Raw genomic sequence first — 16,127 nt, 5'->3', positions numbered from 1 at the left:
GGTTTGTATTTGGCATATTGTGATGAGGCTTGAGGGGTAGATTTTCCCCTTGAGTGCGACCTCCAAATGGTCATGGATGGTATGTGTCTTAAGGATGCCTTGGCCCTTGCCAAGTTACAAGGTCTTGCTAGTAATGGCTTGTGGGTTGTTTGTACCTAGTTGCGCTGTTTGTACTAGCTTCACACAATTAAAAAACAAAAATTAAAAGGTAATTTTGAGCCAATCATTATGAAGAATCCACTATGTATAAGCAACTTTTGCTGATGCTTGAGGGGTAGGTTTTGCCCTTGAGTGGGACCACCAAATGATCATTGATGGGATGTGTCTCTGGGATGTTTTGGCCCTTGTCAAGTTACAAGTTCTTGCTAGTGTTAACTTGTGGGTTGTTTGTACTTATTTGTACTAATTTCACACAAGTTAAAAAAAAGTAGAAAAGCTAATTTTGAGCCAATGATGATGAAGAATCCACCGTGTAAATTCTTGGTGGACCTCACAAATATATACTTCCTAAACAACTTTTCATGTATAAATTTTAATTTGTTGTATATCTGCAGGGGTTACAAATAATAGTTTTCTTTTTCATATTTGATTATTTATTTTTGCAATTTAAATTTCAAAAATATGCCATCAAGTACTAGAAAATGATTGTGTTGTTGGCAACTTTATTAAACATTAGTGGATGTGGATACAATCATTCATAGGAAATCTGAATGCTTTGCACAAAGTCACCTTAGTACCATCATTGAAAATGCTTAGATATTGATGGTATTGAGTGCACATGAAACGCCTTCACCCTTGACCTTGGAGTAATAGTAATTGTAAATTTCATTGTAACTTCGATGCCTCACTTATACTTAATGAACATTTAAATAGAAAATATCTCATTATTGCTTGCAATATTGATACCATGTTAATATTTGTTTTTTGAACTTTGATTGGTTGAGTCTATCTCCCTCAATCTTGAGATCTTGATAAATTGTTTTTATTTCTTTAGATACAAGCCTAGAACTTGTGAAAGCTTTGGAGGAATCAAACCTAACTATTTCATCCATAGTGCTTACTATACTTCACAAGTGGTGCCTTTGTTATATAAAATTTGCACATTTGGTTATAAATTTTCTCACCATTAAATTTCAAATTGTTGACAAATGATCCATCATTACTCTTTGTTTTTTCCTAAAATATTTTAAATTTCATCTGATTGCTCTAGAGGTGCTTTCTAAAGCATAGTGTGAAGGAGGTATAATATTTTCAGTGCTAAAGATGGAGTAACAAAAAAACATTTCAATGATAACACAAAAGACCATGTTGCGGATCTATCATGCATGGAGAGGGTTCAAGTTCCTTGAGGTGAACTTTTTGTTAAGATTAAAAAAGCCTTGAGAAAATGTTTTTACCTTAGGGTATTTGATCCCTCTTACTAGAGGGTATAAACCCAAACCCCCATTGATAATGAAACAAAATTTAAAATATTTATCTATGTGACATGTGATACGACCATAGAATATGCAAACATCTACTTGAGTAAAAGAAAGCAAAGGTGATAAATATAGTTTCTCAATTGTTGTAAGAATTAATGTCAACACAAAGAACTACGAACTTAAGAGTTGTGTGGAGCATGATTAAGAGTAAGCATTGGATATAAAGAACCAAAGCACAAAATCACTCTAATGATCTAAGAGGCAAGGAGATTTTCAATTATATGATTACATATGTATAGAAGAGATGAGTGCTCACATGCTCGATAGAAGAAATGCTTGCATATTTTTCTTTTGCACAAAATAAGGATGATCGTTATTGTGTGTGTTAGCTTGAGAGGTTGAGTATTATGAATTACAAGTAGGAGATCACAGGGTTGAGTCCCTAACTTGGATATCTTTGTGGATATTATGGGTGTCATTGGTCAGTTTACCCTAGGTACCATCTTCAAAATGATGGGAAGTTCCTAGTGTGGGTTTCTTTAGGATGTGCATTCCATGTATACATACACATATATGTATTTGTGTGTATAGGCATGTATTCATATGTATTTGATATTTTATATGTGTGCATGCACACATACACAAAATGTAGGTTATCAAATATTAATTTCTAATTATGGTTGGTGATTATAGTTTTACCCTTTGTAGTATGGTGGTTTGCTATTCATTTACTAAGGTGGACAGGTACGCTGATATTATGGGCCTCACTTGAAGTCCTAGTTAGCTAGGTTGCTAAAATTGTGATTGGTTTGTTTACCTTAGGTACCATCCTCAAAATGATGGGAAGTTCTTGATGGGTTTCCTTAGGATGTACAATCCATGTATACATACACGTATGTATGTGTATGTATAGGTATGTATACATGCATACACATGTATGTGCATGAGGATACAACCATTCATAGGAAATCCAATTGCTTTACACAAAGCCTCCTCAGTGACATTATTCAAAATGCTTAGATATTGATAGTATCGAGGGCACTACATGAAACACCTTCACTACCAACCTTGGAGTAGTAGTGTTTGTAAATTTAATTGTCAACTTGGATCCCTCACTTATAGACATTGGACATTTAAATATACAACACCCCTACTATTGAATGTAATATTGATGCGAAGTTGATATTTGTTTTTTGGACTTCGATTGGTTGAGTCTATCTTCCTCAATCTTGAGAACTTGATAAAATGTTTTTATTTCTTTAGACATAAACTTGGACTCTTTTAGGGTTTTGGAGGAATTAAACGTAACTTTTTCATCTAGTGTTTGCTAAACCTAGCTAGTAGTTTCAACAATCATATTTGACACAATTTCCCCTTTATCTTGAAATAGGGAATATTTGTAGTTGAGTATGAAGAATTTAACCATGTTTCAAAAGTAGCACCTTTGTTATCAATAAAATTTACACTTTTATTTATAATTTTTTTTTACCATTAAATTTGGAGTTGTGTACAAATGATCCATCATTACTCTATTTTTTCCTAAAATATTTTAGATTTCATCCGATTGCTTTGGAGGTGCTTTATAAAGCCCAATATGTAGGAGATGAGTAATTTTTTCAGTGCTAAACATGGAGTAATAAAAAAAATATTTCAATGATAGCACACAACTCCATGTTGTGGATTTATCATGCATGGAAAGGGATCAAGTCCTTTGAGGCGAACTTTTTGTAAGATTGAAAAAACTTGAGAACATGTTTTTACCTCCAGGGATTTGATCATTCTCACTAGGAGGTATAAACCCAAGCCCCCATTGATAATAAAACAAATTTTAAAGTATTTATCTATGACATGTGATAACACCATAAAATATGCATACATCTACTTGAGTAAAACGAGGCAAAGGGGATACCAAAGATACTCTCTTATTTGTTGTAAAAATTGATGTTAATACAAAGAACTACAACACTGACAAAATGTAACATTGAATGAAACACATTATGTTTATAGTTGTGTGGAGCATGACTAAGAGTAAGCTTTGGGTATCAAGAACCAAAGAATAATCACTCAATTATCCAAGTGGCAAAGCGATTTTAATTATATGATTACTTATGCATAGAAGAGATGAGTGTTCAAATGCTTCATAGAGTGTTCGAGTCCTTGGCTTGGCTATCTTTGTGGATATTATGGGCATCATCGATTAGTTTACCCTAGGTACCATCCTCAAAATGATGGGAAGTGCCTATGCCTAGTGGGTTTCTTTAGGATGTGCATTCCATGTATACATACATATTCATGTAGTTTCATATTATATATGCGCGCATACACACAAAATGTAAGTTATTGAATATAAAAATCTAATTATGGTTGTTAATCGTAGTTATACCCTATGTAGGCTGGTGCTTTGTTATTCATATGCTAGGGTGGATAAGCATGTTGATTTTTTTCCCCAGAAATATTTTTGTGATTTTCATTAATAAAGTAGTGAAAATTAAATATTGTAGATGTTGTGAGTAGCATATCCAAAAATGACTGTTGATCGCATATCGATCATTTGATGGAAAGGATCAGTCAACATCCATATATATGATTTATACAAAATTTAAAAGATCATCATAAAAGTATCTATAAATATCTGAGATGCATACTAACATTTAACAATGTTAATATCACCTCAATATATATGTCTGGAAACAAATATATAATAAATGTTGGGTGTGTGTTATATTCTTTCCATGACTAGTCACATGCGCGAGGGAGTTACAGGGGGGGCGACAAGGCCCCTTGTTCATTGCACTGGGCGTAGAGCCCTGGGAAATTTTTGTTGGACCCTATATTAGGTGGGTGGACCTACCTATGGTTTTGTGTATGGGTTTTGCACATGGTTTTGGGCATGATGGTTTTCTGCCCATGGTATTTTGTAGATTCGGTTATGTTGGACACCTAATCCTAAAGGGTTAGTGTGGAATTCGAATGGACAAAAGCAGTCCAAGAGACCTTGGGATCTGAATCCCAAGAGTCACCTATTGTACTATAAATGTGTATCTTATGTTAATAAAATATATGCACTCACTGATTTATCTTTCCTATTGTTTTCCTATCCATGTGTGTTTGACATGGTATCAGAGCCATGATGTGTGGCCTGTGTAGTTTTGTGCAACTGGTCTGAGCACTGGCCTTTGTCATTCTGACTTGAGCACAGGTCCCAGTCCTCAGAATAGTCGTAACTCCTTTTCTCTGGCACACCAGCGCTGCCTTTGTAACGCCAGTCTGTCCATGATGTTCTCTGGCGCACCAGCGCTGCCTTTGTAACGCCTGTCTGTCATATGCGTTTTATTTCTGAACGCTGGCCTGCTCCACATGTCGTGTCTGAGCGCTGTACATTAAAAAAAAAATTGTGAATAGCACTGTCATTTGAAGCGTTTGCGCTGCCCTTATACCTGCGCTCTCTGTCTGCCAGGCGACTGTCCATAAACGTTTGATGTTCTGACTGTGCTTTCCTTGGAAGGTCGTGCTGCTGCTTTTCACCATACGTTTGTATCTCTGCGGCTTTCTCTAATGAATGCATCCGTTATGAGAACTCCCTTGTGCGTTCCTGGACATACCTCTGCGTGATTCTTTGCAGAATCCCTGAAGCTCTGTCACGGCTTTCTCTAAGAGATTCTGGCATAAACGTATTGTCATTTGGATCCGGTGCCGCTGTGGAGGAACTTTGGTCCACGGGAACGCTTCGGTTCTTGCAAAGAATGATGGGTATACCAATATTCCCGTCGCATATGGTAAATCAAATCGCACGTCTATCATTTATTTGCACTCAGGTGTGGACTTGTTAAAACCAGAATACTTCTTCCCGTGGCCTGATCTTCGCTAACATATAACCTCGGCCTCGCACAGTCCTCCATTTGATCTCCCATATAGACGTTGTTGTAACAATGCATTCTGTCCAGTAATGAAACGAAGGCTGTCGGGAGGGATTTACATTCAGGTGAGCGCTGCAGTGTGACTCTCTCTGCTGGACGTGTGCTGTCTTCCACTAGAGCTGTTGTCTCTGCAAATTGTGCAGCAAATTGCTTGGTCTGTCGGGAGGGATTTAACATTCACGCTGCAGTGTGACTCTGTTGGAAAAACGCTCCAACGTCGTCGAACCTCGAAGTGGGTCAAGGATCGTAAGGCAGTGTTTTCATGTGTGATATATATGTGCGCAAGATGAAACCGATAAAAACAAGTCGCGTCACATGAAGCTATGGAGAATACGGATGGATGCATCTGAACTGCGCCATGGATTTCTTTTACACAAGACAAACGGTATAAGGAAATCGCTCAGATATATTACCTCATAAATAAATTTGTCCGTGAGCTAAAATGTCAATATAGGAATTGTTGTGATCCTTGTTATGAACGATCGTTCATTTTCTAATGTTTCTTTTCATGGCGGTGCACCTTTTGTTTGTATATTGTTATGAACCCCTCGGCAACGCAGTGGAACCGGGGTCTGTATGCGCAGTTGGATATTTAATTGATATTTCAGTGTCTACTTGTGTATAAATGGTATTATGAAGTCACAGGATGGGGTAATTCTTGTTATTTCAATTCTGCGGAGCCTCTATTAGTCTCTCTAATTTTGCAGCAATGAGCTGTTTTCCTAATCTTTCTTCAAACCTTTCATGGACGCGAGGAGAGCCCAAGTTGGTATCATAGAAAATACTTGCGAAGGATCCTCGGTTTGAAAGATTGCCTTGCACACATGGAGGCACTTATGCAGATGACTGCATTGTAGAACGTGTTACGCAGCATAAATACTATATTGTAGCTACATCGGAATTTAAAGCGTCGAATTAGGAAGATTCCTGGTGTACCTATTATATACATTACCCAACACAAGTACTCTATTGAACGCTTGCCAGAAGCAACCATTGGAGGCGCGCCACGATTTTAGAATTGATTCTATCGATGTCATGCTTGATTTAAATCTTGTCCTTCAATCATTTAAGGAGCTCGTTGAAGTAGGAACTAATGTCGCAAAGCTTGACTAACTCATTTGAATAAATAAGGAGTTTACATTCTTGCAGTGGATCATCTAGGTCACATTATGAGCACAGGGCCTTTTGTTCTATTCATCTCTGAGGAAATAATCTAAGCAGCAATATGAGCAAATATTCAGACATATTTAAACTAGGATTTGTATTTCCTGTGGTGGCGATGTTTTGATGCAGCAAGACATTCCATAATCATTGAAGACATAATAAGAATCAGATTTGAAGACTCTGAAAGATGCAGTAGAAGTACATCTACCCAGGTTTGTGTCATAATTCTGAAGAAGGCACAATTGTAAGCTAAAAATCCGAACCTGCCTATACAGTACTCTAATCTTTGATGCAAGGAGTGTTGTTGACTGTTTGCATTAAACAGAGATTAGATTTAGAGATTTGATATGACAGTATTGACACATTATTCTTTGTAAATGCCTATGATAAAGCATCTATTGAGTTGGTACTGCTGACATTGATGATCTATAGACATGTATTGATGAAGTGAAGTATGATTTCACATTCTAGAGTTTCAGAGAGCTTGACATTCCTTGATTCCACTGTTGTATAAAGAGTTTGGTGAGCTGATTGTAATCTTTTATGTTGCATGCTCCTCATTTGCTCACATTTATAAAGGATATTGCAATGACATTAAATTGTGAGTGATTGTTGTTGGTTGATAGTCGTGATTAGTTTCTTTAATGTATAAGATGATGAAGGAAATGACCAGACTTGAAGATGCATTAAAGTTACTGAATATCCTATTTCATTCCACTCCTGATGGGACAGTCAAAATCAGTAAGGATTTTCTCTCAGAAATTCAGACATGTCTACAAAATGCACAGGAAAAGATTGATTTTTTGCAGCTTGAATCACAGCTACAACAAGAAGAGCTACATCAAAATAGACACCATTCTGAACCTGTTTTTGTTCAGAACATTGAGACAACCACCCATCAGCAGCATGTCAATAATGTTACAGTTCATTCAGATAAAACAACAGTTGTACATGCAGATGCAGAAACTAAGACTGCACTTCCCAAGCCCATCATCAGACCTTGGGAACAGCTTGTCCACAACAAGCACAAAACTGGTCTTGGATATGACAAGGACTTGTCCTTTCATATTCCAGACTACGCCAAGCCCATTCAGTTTCAGAGTGCTGGATTCATTCATAACAGTTCACTTGCTCCTCATGACAGTTCACCTCCAGCTGTTTCAGACTCTGCCCCTCTTCTACAGCAACAACAACAGCAACAACAACAACACATTGTAAAATGCCAACACTGTGACCGAGTTGGCCATCTGAAAGATCATTGTTTTGATCTTCATCCATGTGAGCACTGTCATAAAACCAGCCATTCTTCACACAGATGCTTCAAAAACAAAGGTCCTGCAAGAACAAAGATTCATCTTGGATGGATCGCTTCTTGGCAATGGGCATCAACAACCAAGAAGATATTCCAAACACATGTCAGAACTTGTTCCAGAATATTGAACAGTCTTGCAGTTGAGTTTTCTCCATCATCTCACCTTGTATCTGACAGGGGGGGAAATGATGGTCATCTACAAGCTTCAAAGCCACATCAAGCGAGCCTGAGCCACAACCTGCCACACCAGTTTCAGAGTTGCAGCCAGAGACAAAGATGCCCGTGAACAGATTGAGAACACTTCCTCTAGCAGAAGACACCAGCTTCTTGCCAGTTTTGGAAGAGTTCCAGGAATTGCATTAAGCATTCCAGAGTTGTTGGTTATCCTTAAACCATCACAGGTTGAGACTTCCCTTTTTAGGTTGAAGTTTTACCTTTTATGTGGGGTGAGACCTCCCTTTTATGGTTGAAGGTTTCCCTCTTTAAAACAATAGGATCACTTCCTCTAGCAGAAAACTTCAGTTTCTTGCCAGTTTTGGAAGAGTTCCGGGAACTGCACTAAGCGTTCCAGTGTTTGTGGTCATCCTTAAACCACCGCCCTTTTTTACCAACATTTCATAGAGCACATTCAGCCTAGTGCTGCCATGCATTTTTTGCACATGTTGTATTAGAGCTCTCTTCTTGGACTCATACATAACCCTTCGGATTAAGGGGGGGAATGTTGGACACCTAATCCTAAAGGGTTAGTGTGGAATTCGAATGGACAAAAGCAGTCCAAGAGACCTTGGGATCTGAATCCCAAGAGTCACCTATTGTACTATAAATGTGTATCTTATGTTAATAAAATATATGCACTCACTGATTTATCTTTCCTATTGTTTTCCTATCCATGTGTGTTTGACAGGTTAAGGGAACTACGATTATGTTCTAATATAGGGTTAATGGATTGGGGTTTATGAATGCTTCAACATGTATATATATGTATTGTAACATTGAAAAGAACATAATGAAAAATCAATTTGGTAGTCCCATTTTTGGGATCCAGGGGAAATATCTGAGTATTTGTTTTATATTCTCGTCATTGTTTATTTTTTGTTTTTTAGAATTTGTCTATAGGTAATTTATGTACAGGGTTAAAACCTACATTTGGTATAAAAGTTGTTTCGGCTTTAAGGGGACACCTTTACTGCTGAGCGGTTTTTCTCGAGCTTGTGGTAGACCTTGCTCAACGAGAGATCTGCAGGATTGATTCTTGCAGTGAAAGAAGATGGTGAGTAGTGGAAAGATAAAGATCAAGAAATTTAATGGTCAAAGTTTTGAGTTGTGGAAACTCGAGAGGGAGGATCTGCTGGTGGATAAAGCTCAGTGGATCATGATATATCTAGGTACTGAACCAATGACAACGTCAGATGAAGACTGGGCGAAGTTGGATTGGAAAGAAAAGAGAAAAATGCGGTTGTGTATCTCAGATTTAGTATTGTTGAATGTATCAGGGGAAGTTATGGTGAAGGCTTTGTGGGACAAGTTAGGGACTTTGTACCAATCTAAGTCTCTGGTGAACAAACTGTTTCTACGGAAAAAGTTATATAACCCGAGGATGAAAGATGGAGACTCACACACAGAAGGGAAAATGAAGTGTGCCCCTTAGAAGCTTGTAATAGTATGCAGCTTGAAAGGAACACACGAGTGGAATGACATCACAAACTAAAATGAAAAATAGTCCACAAGTTAAAGTGATGAGTTAATACAACAACACACATTCAAAAAGATTTGTACAAATGCATACACAGTAGTTCATAAGCATATGTGTAAGTTAAATAACATACATTGCCAATACAACAAGAATAATCCTACTATATTAACAAAATATGCATGAAAGCATGCTGGCTCTGATTTTATAAGTGAAAGTTCCATCCATACATACACCATTGACGACCACTAGCCCCAATAGTGCAACATTACAGTCAAGAACACTTGCTCCTCCAAAGAAGTATACTCGCTCTATACTATGGAGAAGCCAAGGTTCTTCACATTATTCCCAAGCTCTTTCTAAGCCTAAGCCTAGCCAAAGTATTGGCTCCTAAAGTCTCGTTCTATGAGTTATGAGGTTCTATTTATAACAAGAGGGGGTGGTTCTTCAACTCCCCTTTGTGACCTTTGGACTACCCTCATGACTCGTCAACTTCTTCACTAAATGACACATTACATTACATGATGACTTTTCATATTCCAATATTGACACTTGGAATTTCACGTACAACATAATTACAAATAAGATAACATTTTCCACATATACCCATATAAGACAAAATAGGGTAGATACAACCTAACAAGACACAACACTATGATTCTGGTGCTTGGGGAAAGTCCAACTCAACAACCTCCACTTGCTGCTTCTTGGCCACATATTGGTGCCAAGCTTGGTACTGTGTGGTGGTGTTCCCAAAATACTTAACAATGTATTTTTGGAAGTAAACTTTAGCCTCCACATCATCTGGGTATATTGTCTTGGAACTTGTGTCCAACTCATTCTAAAGCATGAGCAACATTGTCTTGATCTTGATAGGACCACCTATGTACCTTTGCATGTTGTGTGCATTTAGATCCAAGTCTTCCTTGGTGGCTTCTTGTCTTAGCTGCTCCAAGTAATGATCGAACTCTAGCCGAACTTTATTCTTGGGTTTAGCATCAATGAGGGAACTGATTGATGGGATATGGTGTTTTCTCACCAGGACATCCAAGCTACTGTACAACTGCACATATGAGGTCTGCATGTTTCTGATGAATGAGGCGAGCTGCTCGTTGTTTTGAATCAACATGTAGACCTTTGCTTTCTCTAGCTTTGCATGTGGCTTCATCTTCTTCACTAAGTCAAGCGAGGGCCCTTTGTACCGCATTGTCCACTCTTGTACATGGGCGATGATAGCATGTATGTTTTTGAGAGTTTGAACAAAATCTTTGCTCCACTGCTGTAGGCCATGAAAACAAACAACTGCTTTATGCATAGTGACAAATATGTCATAGAGCTTCCACAAGGTTTCTCCAAGTGATGATACTTTTGCAAGTATCATTGTCCTCATCTCCCCCAATGCAGACACTGCATTTTGCATTGTTTCTCAGAGTTGTTCTACCTCTTTCCTGACAGCCTGCAAGTTATTTGCCATTTTTTCATTCTTGGTCGTCATATACTGAACATTTGAGCTTGTTTCTCCTGTATAGGTCAAGCTAGCTTCGACAATGGAAATTGGATTCTTCGTGGTGTCCGACACTCTCGCCCTTTCCTTGATAAATGATGTGTGATCATCTGGAAAGTGCTTCCTCCATGCTTGTACAATCCTCTTCTGGAACTCATCAAATGATAGATTTTACACATCCATGACCGAATCATCATTAAGGAGAAAACATCTCCTTACTTGCTCAGGGTTGGTTCTGATACTAGAGGTGGTGGATACTGAGGGATGACCTGTGGTGCTTTCAGCATCAGGTTAGTGTCTTCACACTATGACTCTTGTTCCAACTCCATGTCTGTCACTTCAATCAATTTCTCAATCTGGTGAGAAAGCTCTTGATCTTGCATCTGTTCACCTTCCTCCTTTGTTACTGGGTGTTTCAACTCATTAACCTGTATCGACATTGTTTCCTCTGTCATTGCACCTTGCCTTTGTTCTTCTTCCTGTTTCTTATTCTCTTCTAGTTCTCTCCTCAATTTCTATTCTTCTTTTAGCTTCTTCTCTGTCTTCCACAACTTCAATTTTGATTCTTGTAACCTGTTCTTTTCTCTCTTCCTCCACTCTACTCTCTTCATATGTTGCTCCCTATTTGCTTCCACTTCCAATGTTGCCTTTGTTATAATAGGATTTTCCATCATTTTTCATCTTTTCTCTCCCTCTAGATCATCAACAATCTTCCTCTTTCCCTTGTTCTGCACTAGATTGTTGCCTTCTACTGACGTCGCTAGTGATTTCGGAGTTGCCATTGTCTATAGAGAAGCCTTTCAAGCTCTTGCTATATTGATCGACTAATTAAGTATGGAGGCATTGTAGCAGTACCTCCAAGGATCCTCATCTCGCCAATGAAATGTACCGTGGATCCACAGAAAGTAAACTCTCATACAATGGTCCTTGCAAATACTGTGGGGATCATACATATTAAAGTCCTTGGTGCATAACTCAAATTTTACTATGTCCTTAGCTTCGACATATGCATATTTCAAGATTTTAATCTCGTATAATCCGACACGCAAAGGAAGAGCGGGCCATGGTGCTTTCTTCTTCCTATGCAGTCCTGTTGACAATCCTGTGGTGAGGTGGTATGAAACTTTGTGCATGATCAGTTTGTCAGTGGCATACCTTGGTAAGACATGCGGAGGATTCTCTCTCCCAAACACTCTGATGAAGGTGCCACTTGGTGAGGCATACCAATTTTCAATGTTTACTATCACCTCCATTGCTTCTCAGGACATGCAAGGTGGATCTTGCTCAAATATGAGCTTGTATAATGAGATGATAAAGTGGTTAGTTAGCCTTTCCATCACTCCTCGATAGTTGCAGTAAAAAAGAAACTTACAGTAGATGTTCACAACAGTCTCTTGTGGTGTCCATGTCCAACTCATGTTAGGGAACTTTTGTTGTGCACATATTGCATCTAGTAAGTATGAAAACATGTAAAGACTTGGTTTCTCATTCTTGGGCAGATTCTGAGCCTTAGCTACATGGGATTTCAATTGTTGAGCCAACATATCCGACCAGTTGAATGGCCTACCATCACTTACCAACTGGTCCATTAAGGCTTCCCACCCTTCATAGAAGGTCTCTATGCTCTCTTGACCATATATATATATATATATATATATATATATATATATATATATATATATATTTTGGCGTGGTTCACGGACACCTTTGGTCAGCGGGTGGCGCTACGTCCACGGGAAAAATCTAGGGTTGACGCCCCTCGGCCTATAACAAGACCTGACCCCAAGAGCTTTCGGGAATTGACCCTGTGACCTCCCAAACGAAGAGGCCCCAACTTGACCGATTGAGTTAACTCTTGGGGCCTCTTGACCATATATTCTATAAGCAAAGATGATCAATAACTGATAAACCTTCCTGAAGGACTTTGTCTTGTAAACATGGGTGGGTGTTTGTCTAGACTTTGACTACTCTTTCACCTAGTGCTTGACAATGTCTCTAGTGTTCACATAGCTATGGGTGGCATAGAAGAGTAGTTCCATGCACTTCACCAACTCAGGAAAGTGATACACCTGTTGAAATTCTTCTGCCTTGAAGGTGGAAAGCTTTCTCCCGCTGGCACTGCTCAATGTCATATTATTTTATTTTGTATGTGAGACAATCTAGATGATGATGTCCACACACATTAAGGCGGGGTACCTACATGCAACCTTGTATAACCCTGACTGTTGGATGCTAAGATAAACCTGCCGGTCCTCTAAGTATGCCTTAAATTCCTCTGCAAGAGTGTCTTTGATCTATTGCCATGTCAGTGTTGTTCCCTTCTCAATAAATAGATGAGTATCTTCATACACTGGTAAATCAATTGATATCTTATGAACTTCTTCCCTAGTACTGTTCTTGGTGGTTTCCTTTGATGTAGCTCTCTTGAATGCCATGTTAACTGTGACTTCTAGAGAGATGCTCAAGAACTACTGTACTGGTGGGATAGATAGGACACTCATGGCAAACAAATGTCAGTTAAAAACCAAAACAACTTCAAGGAAAGTTCAAGGAGCAAGCCGAGCACTTGATGTGAGGGATTGCACAGTTTTTCTTGATAGGGGTAACTGACTAACTGTGGGAACTACGCATTGCACAATCCCAATAGTCAGTGTGGAAGCTTGATGACTAGATTTGTGCAATGCACAGTTTAGTCTTAGCCAAGGCCTGGGAGAGATTGCGCATTCTGCAATATCAGTGGCCAAGCTGGGAGGTTGGCTCCTAGAACTGCTCAGTGCATAGTTAGAGCCAGGCCATACTATGCTCTGCGTAATTCTAGAAGCCAAGCTAGAGGCTTGAGTCTCCAGATTATGCAAAGCAACCTGTGCAAAGTGAGATCTTGGCAAGGGAACCTAGATCTTCCCAAGGGGAACGTGAAAAACAAGAAGATCTAAAATATGGTGTGAAGTTGAGTTCAAATCTGACTTAGTTTTGATGCATGCATGTGAAACAATTGATTAAACCGAAGGAAAACGAAGCATGTGAGGAGAGTCACTGCAAGGACGACTTTTGGTGCCAAAACAGGAAAAATCATGCGACACTTGGGAAAGACTATCTATAACTTTAAACATCAATTCTAAAAGTTAAAATGAGTTAAAACACCAACATGTAGAGAAACAAGTGAAACAACAATCACACAAGCCAAACAACAAAAGATGACAAAAAAGGGGCAAACGACGACAAAAGAAAAACCCACCCGGAAAAGCGACGACAATCGTACTGAATGTTTCCTTGATCTCCTTGGGAATTCTAGAGCCCCAAGATCGAGTGTGAAAATTGTTGGTTATGATTCAGGCTAAACCGGGTTCGATCTATACTGCGCACCAAAAAAACCCTTAATCACTATCCCTTTTCGCAATGACCTCCAAGAATATTTCAATTTCACCTGAAGTGACTATGGGAGGATAAAAAACCAGGTTTTTGTAGCCTTGAGGGATGTGGAGATGTGGCATTTTTATGTTTTATTTATTCTTAACATTCATAAATCACTTTGCCACATTACATTAACCACTTAAATACATCATACAAAGCCATAAATCATCATTGTGTTGAAAATAAAGTACAAATGTAATAAACTGCTACGCTACAACAGATAGTAATAAAATATACACATGAAGATACCAAATTACTGTGGTTCACCCCAATGTGGGGTTACGTCCACAAGAAATATTGCTAATATAATGATTCTTTGTACAACAAATAGTTCTTTACCTACGCACTAAGCTGCAGGTCATATGCACACTCAACTGCAGACACAGGCCTTTGCGCACTCAGCTGCAAAGCCTCACCTCTTCTTCCAACTACAGATCATAATAATTCCACCATAACATAGATCTAGATCATAATATTCCTTTTTCTTCTTATTATTTGACTATCTATACTATTACATCAAAGTGTACATCTTTACAATACCATGGTCCAAATACCATGGACTCCCTAATATAAGTAGCTATGGGTCCCAAAACCCATCGATCTTTTACATTGTTACTAAAAGAAGGGGCTTTGCCCTATCCTGAAGCCCTTATATCGCACGATATATTCAAAATGTTCCGCTATGCAGTCCACTTTGCACTCCGCTGCGAGCTACACTGCGTGCTCTGCTCCACAAATTGTGGAGTCTTTTCCAAAAAATAGGCCAATTTGGGTTGCACCCAGTAGGCGCCCAAACTCACATGTGACTCGTCTTGAGTCACTCAGCTACTTTTCTTGCACACCTCTTCTAATAGTGCTTCTGTCACATGTTCTATAGCCTTCTGTACCACCACTGTCTCCCTCTGTCGATGCTCTTGAAGCTTCTTACCTACTGCTTGGGATAGTTAGAGAGCCTCATCCTACCATGGCTGAGTTCTCTCTGTCAAAACTTGTTTTTCCTTCCTTAGCTCCTCAAGCATTTTTTGGAGGGAATTTCCTTCATTGGTCTTGGCGAGCTTCTACGAGATTGGAAAGGTATTCACAGTTTCCCGAATCTCCTTGAGTTGCTACTGCTTCTGCTAAATATCTTCCTGTAAATTCTGCACATTTGGATCTTCCTACATCAAATTCCAAATCTGTAAACTTTCATCCAAAAGTTTCTCAAAGGTTTCTATTGCTGCGGAGATGCTAGCCATTGCAGCCTTCAGGTCAGTCTCCCTCTGCCCTCGTACTCCCTGCGGCATGGTTGCCTGCAACTTCATTTGCAGCTCATTGATCTTTATTTCATATTTAAATTGCACATATGCCATCTTCTACTTGTATCCTTTCACTGCAAGGTCAAGCTTCGCGACCTTGTCCTCCACGGATTCTTCTTCTCGGACATCAAGGTCCAAAATTTATCTGCATTTTTCTTCAACCACCTCCTTGAACTTCTGTTGCTGCTGAACTTCTTGGTCCCTCTCCTGGATCATCTAGTCAAGCTTTTGCTATAATGAAACCCATTCTCTTTCTACCTGAATGTTCATTTGCGAGGTGTGTTGTTCGTGCATCTTCAACTCCTTTATTATTTCCAAGTGAAACTTATTTAATATCTGCAATGGTACTGCTGCGATGTTCATGTTGACATTCCTCCATTCTTTAGCTTGATGTTGAACCTCGACGGAGTCAA

This window comes from Pinus tabuliformis, chromosome 8 (genome assembly GCF_031772625.1).
Source record: "Pinus tabuliformis cultivar Carrire ecotype Pingquan chromosome 8, CPIR1, whole genome shotgun sequence".
NCBI classification, from domain to species: domain Eukaryota; kingdom Viridiplantae; phylum Streptophyta; class Pinopsida; order Pinales; family Pinaceae; genus Pinus; species Pinus tabuliformis.
The sequence above is the reverse complement of the archived record's forward strand: the minus strand, read 5'-3'. Positions refer to the sequence as shown.